Source organism: Pinus tabuliformis, chromosome 1_1, assembly GCF_031772625.1.
Source record: "Pinus tabuliformis cultivar Carrire ecotype Pingquan chromosome 1_1, CPIR1, whole genome shotgun sequence".
Lineage (NCBI taxonomy): Eukaryota > Viridiplantae > Streptophyta > Pinopsida > Pinales > Pinaceae > Pinus > Pinus tabuliformis.
Window position 1 is genome coordinate 163295565 of NC_142297.1, and position 6556 is coordinate 163302120.

Genomic DNA, 6556 nt, shown 5'->3' on the forward strand with positions numbered 1-6556 from the left:
CTTAAATCTGATCCTAAGTTGTTTATGAATATAAATCCATGTCTTTTTATAGTTTTCTTCTTCTGTGATCTTACAGGTACTTGGTGAAGCTGGGCAAGTAAGGGAGCAGGTAGCTGGAAGCTGTCAAAGAGGAGAGAGATTGGATCAAAGGACTAGCGCAAGACACAGGTTGGTTCTTCCTATTCCTCTTTGTTTATAGTTTATAAAGGAGATACAAAAGTAGTTTTCTCTATTTGTTTCTAAGGCAGCTGTCACACCTTAGTGGGATAGAGCAGTTCTAAATAGACACTTTTCCCGGTAACAGAGTATTGCAAAAAATAGATTCTCTTTATGTCATTAAAGGACAACATTCAAAAAAAAAAAAGGTAGAAGATTCAAATGAGAAGACTAGTGGATCATTCGATGCACTTAATGGAGAGAAGACATCACAATCAAATATTGAGGGAGTTACGTCATGTTTACCATTAGATCCTCTATGTGCTCAAGCGAATAATCAACAAAAATAAGAAGATCTAAATTTCATGGAAGAAGAAGACATCCAATATTATCCAAATCAACAAGTTGACCAGTGGCATCACAAGTATATTGAAATATGGTTCTAGACAATCATTAAGTTATAGCAACCGACCCTTCTCCAACTATGCTTGATGTTGTCAAAGTCAAAGAATTTGGTCTCTAAAATTCAGATACATGTCAAACCATTTATTTCAAGCCTACACATCAGTTTATCTATCATCTTGATGTGCACATGGCTCCATTGGAAGTACTCCTACACTTGAAAATGATTTTGTTTTTTTCAAGAAGAGTAGGATTAAAAAATCAAAAATAAGATAAAAAAAATCTCAGGTGCAAACCTCCTTTGAGGCAACTGAGATTGTCTCATTGATTGAAAACCTCCATGAGGCAGTCAATGGGTCAGAAGAAAGAGAAAAAAGAGAAAAAGAAAATATCTTAGGTGAAAACCTTCTATGAGGTGCCTAGGTGGACCTACTAGTTGAAAACCTCATTGAGGCAACTAGTAGGCCTAAAAGAAAGAAAAAAGTTGAAAAAAAAAATGAAAAAAAAGGAAAGAAAAAAATCCTTTCCTCCATGCATCTCTCTAATGAATGCAAGTGCTCTCCAACCTTTGCAAGCAACAAAAACAAGTTAGCTACCAAAAGAAAAAGTTGGCCAAAATTCTAGTCAAAGGAAGTCAAACTTGGACTTTCTCCTCCTTTTCTCAGATGCTCCAAAAGGGCCAAGGCCATGCCAATCCATCACCTTAATCTATTTTCACCATCCACCCATCATTCCCAAGCTTTTCCCATTCATTTTCCTCACTTTCCTAAAATTCTACAGGAAGGCTCTATTTTGCTACTCGAAGCCAAAATACACAAAGCAGAAAATTATTTCTATTATATCTTGAAAACCTGGCATCCATTTTTTGAGTTGTTTCATGGGGAGATGTATATGGATGATGGTAACATGCTCAAGCAATTTCAGCAAATTTCAGTAAACATTTTTCGAGAAATCGACCTCCATCACCTACAACCATTTTTTATTTTTCTTGATATCCATGCATCCATTTGCCAACCTGTTTCATGGGGAGATGCATATGGATGATGGTAACATGCTCCAGTAATTTCAACAAATTCCAGTGCACAAGTTTTGAGAAATCAGCGTACATCACCTACAACCATTTTTTTTTTTTTTCAAGATTTGTGAATCCATTGGCCAAGATTTTTTATGGGGAGGTGCATAATAACGATGGAAGCATTATCATAAAATTTCAGGTCATGCCAGAGTATCATTTGAGAGGTATGCATAAAAAAGGTCTGTTACTAAGGTTGTCCTGAATTGCTACAGGAATATCGTGTGGCACTACAGGATGGTCGAGAAGAAGCTACATGAGGCAATTCGATTGGAGAAAGGGGTCAAAAGGTCATTTTTTCTTTAGTGAAGGTCGAGATAGGCCCACCGTAGCCTCATCATTCATTTTCCACGGCACTTGACCTCTTCTCCACTCTCATTTTCATCCATGTCCATGAAAAATATTCATTTTCACCCATTCTTCCATCCCTTCCACCACAAAAAAGGCCTTTGATCCTTGTCAAAATATTACTAATGAATTAGTAGTATTTTTGAAGGTATGGCCTAAAGGAAATAATGATCCTATGAGGGTTTATTTGACTGCTACAGGAAGACACATAGTCTTGTAGCAGTCTACACAAGCCCTCTAGAACCCCAATCAAAACCACTTAGAAGCACTTGAATGAACAATTGACCAACATGAAGGATTGAGGGATCATCTCCTTGATCTTGGGTAGCCACAAAACTTCTACAGGGTTACTACAGGGTCATTTATCATCTTAAATAGTAGCAGCTTGATCCTCCATCAAGAAGACCTATAGTGTCAACTTCGATCAGGCAAGCACATTTCAAGAGAAAAATTTCAAAGCAAAGGCAATGCATGGAGAAAAGAAAAATAAGATGACACCTCAAGAAGCCAACAAATAAACCATTACCTTTGTTTCAGAAGTAGCATGAAAACACCAAATGATCATCACTAACAGCTTAGAACCACCAAAGACAACTTCAACATTCATATCAGCAACCTCAATATAACTTGAAAAAATACATCAAGGGTAAGGCTCAGGTATGCAATCCTTTAAAACTTTCGTATGAACTTATTTTAGCTTGAAGAACATTGCAAGTGTATGAAGGAAAGGTTATTATGGCCAAGATTAGTAGCAGAGAAACCTCGACCTTATCTAGCAATTAACTTCACTTTTCCACCAAGACACCCGCACATGGGGGAAAGGAAAAAACAAATGTGAAGATGACTTGAGAAAGTGGGATGTAATCATTTAGTCATGATGAAAGACAAGGAGTGTGAAGGGGTAGGTGAGGGACAACTCAGTTAACTCAAAGCACTTTGAGTTTATTTTTCATGCAATGAAAAAATATGGAAAAGTTGAAAAAAAAAGGTGGACACACCACCTCTTGGCATGCAAATATTAGTTTTTATAGGATTCAAGTTTTGTGCAGCTCATGTACTCACCACTCTACATCATCCCAGTAGCTGAAAAATCAAATTTAAGCCCTCCCTGGACTTCTAAAGGAAGACTATAATTTCTATAGGAAGATCATGTAGCACTATAGGAAGGCCGTGAAACTACCACAGGAAGCTAACAGAGTGCTATAGGAAAGCAAATTTCACCCAGAAAGGCCACTAGAGCCTTGGGGAGGAAGGAAATATTCAAAGGAAAGGGCAAGGGTGTAAACAAAAGGTAAGGGGGTATGATGATGGGATTGCAATTAAGTTTGAAATAAATTTACATGATCCAAGTGACCAGGAAGATGAACCAAAAGCAGGGTGTTTCCCTAAAAAATATGACTCATTATAGTTTAGGAATCACTTGAGGGAAAGAAGCAACCTCAACCTACATTAGGGCTTCCTTGGGAAACCGAGATAGTAAAAAATGCAGTAGCAAGAAGAGCACTAGAATGAGCATCAAATAAACCAGCAAACAAAGCATGAAACATGTCGACATACATGAAGAACAACAACGTAAGGATGATGGATAGGTTGCTCAGAGGAGAAGCAACAATTTCAGTAGGGGTATGATGGGCCTCCAAATTAGACACAAATTAAGGCCCATCTAACCTTTCCTAGGCACATGAAGGATATATTAAACCTCTCATTCTACACATAATAAAATTTTTTAGCTTGAATATGTTCATTAGGAAGGTTTAGAAATGATTTCATATTTGTGCCTAATATTATTTATTTTTGTAGAATATTGTGAGAATATTGGGCAAATTATGAAGATTTGGAGGAGGGGATAATTTAGGGACTTGCTCCCTACTACTGAAAGATCAATATTATATAATAAATCAAAAAGATATTCTAAAATTATTGCAGAAATTCTGGAGCTCCATTGATTGAGAAAATCTAGGAATGTGTTTTGTGTCATTTAAGGCAGATTCCTAGTGTTGGGAGCTAGATCCACCATTTGAGGGATTTTGGAGAGGAAATCTTCCTATTTTCAAGGCAAGTGCTTCCTCATCATCTTGTATAAGTACCAATTCGAATTTTCCTCTCGGGGTTGGTTTTTCTTAGTCCTCTTGTGGAGAAAACTTGTATTTTTGCAGCTCCACTTTCATTTCTTGTAGGGATGTAATTGCATTGATGGAAATAATAAAGTTTGGTACCATTTTCAACTTCTAAAGCTTGATATCCTTCATAGGATGCTACGTTTCCTTGGGCTTGGCCATTCCAAGAGCCTCAAAGCCCTTTTGTATAATTTAATTTTCTTCTTTTCACTTCTTATTTATATGCATCTCTTGTTCTTGTTTTTCCTATTTCTACATTTAGTATTGATGATTTCTTGTTGTAGGATTTGATTAAATGGTTGAAGTAAGTTATTTTGTAGGATCACAAGAATTATTTCATCCTTGGAATAGATTTGGAAGGTCACAGTAATCATTGAGCTTCTTCGATTAGTTTGTTTATTCCCAAATCTAAATTTCTAGAAGTCCCTTGTGGAAAATAGTAATAATTTTATGTTATTTTTTAGAACACACTAATGATATTCAATTGATTTGATTGCACTTGAATTATATCATAAAAACATTCAAGTTAATAAGAAAAATTACCCCATTTCATTTTCACTTGATTAGGTTAGGAATTTGATAGATTAACTCGCTCACTAGTTCTCAAATTTTTAGATTTGAGACTAGTAATTTCTTGCTATTTTTAAGCATGTGTTAACAAGGGTATTTTTCAGTGATTCCACTTGGAATGGAGACCTAAGACATCCTATTAAATAAATAAATAAATTCCTATCCAATTTGGATTTAATTTTCTTGGTCATTCGATGAATTTGTTTCGTGTCATTTAAGGTAGATTCCTAGTGTTGGGAGCTAGATCCACTATTTGAGGGATTTTGGAGAGGAAATCTTCCTATTTTCAAGGCAAGTGCTTCCTCATCATCTTGTATAAGTACCAATTCGAATTTTCCTCTCGGGGTTGGTTTTTCTTAGTCCTCTTGTGGAGAAAACTTGTATTTTTTGCAGCTCCACTTTCATTTCTTGTAGGGATGTAATTGCATTGATGGAAATAATAAAGTTTGGTACCATTTTCAACTTCTAAAGCTTGATATCCTTCATAGGATGCTACGTTTCCTTGGGCTTGGCCATTCCAAGAGCCTCAAAGCCCTTTTGTATAATTTAATTTTCTTCTTTTCACTTCTTATTTATATGCATCTCTTGTTCTTGTTTTTCCTATTTCTACATTTAGTATTGATGATTTCTTGTTGTAGGATTTGATTAAATGGTTGAAGTAAGTTATTTTGTAGGATCACAAGAATTATTTCATCCTTGGAATAGATTTGGAAGGTCACAGTAATCATTGAGCTTCTTCAATTAGTTTGTTTATTCCCAAATCTAAATTTCTAGAAGTCCCTTGTGGAAAATAGTAATAATTTTATGTTATTTTTTAGAACACACTAATGATATTCAATTGATTTGATTGCACTTGAATTATATCATAAAAACATTCAAGTTAATAAGAAAAATTACCCCATTTCATTTTCACTTGATTAGGTTAGGAATTTGATAGATTAACTAGCTCACTAGTTCTCAAATTTTTAGATTTGAGACTAGTAATTTTCTGCTATTTTTAAGCATGTGTTAACAAGGGTATTTTTCAGTGATTCCACTTGGAATGGAGACCTAAGACATCCTATTAAATAAATAAATAAATTCCTATCCAATTTGGATTTAATTTTCTTGGTCATTCGGTGAATTCTATCTTCCTATAGCAAATCATGTAGTAGCACCTGTAATTTCTTGTAGCACTCTTCTAGCACATACATATTTACCGAGATTTGCTCAAAAAGCTTGGCTTTTGTCCCTTAGGGTTGAATGATGACGCCTAGGCTCTAAATCCATGATTGAGAAAGAATAAACACCAATTATGACATGCAATTTTGTTGGACACCTAATCCTCTAAGGGTTGGTGTGGAAGCTGAATAGTCTAAGGAAGTCCAAGAGACCTTGGAATACGAAACCAAAGGTAATATGAATGTACTGTAAATTTATATCATTTTTTAATAATAGATACTCTCTCATGCTTATCATTCATCTTTTGTTTCTTTCATGTATGTGTTTAACATGGTATCAGAGCTACAGGTGAATTTCTGCCCTGCTCAAATTTGAGCCACTACTTGTGGCCTCTCTGTGCATGTCAGTTCTACATTCTTGCGGATAGAACTGTCATTATTGTGTGCATGTCTATTTCATGTTGCACACTGTCTGGCTGACCTCTCTCAGCTAGATTTGTGTTGGGTTCTCTATCCACTGCCTCAAATAGCAAAAATGCACCCGCACTTGTGCCTCCCTGCACTCTACACCTGAGCACTCTGCCAAAGCCTTGTCTTAGCCTGGTTGGAATGCGCTTTCAAAAGGTCGTCAAGAAACAGTTCCAGGTCCGTATTTTATTTCAATTATGCACTCCAAAGATTCGATAGCAACCTGATAATGACTTGTAGCTGTGGTAACTTGGGCACGTAAA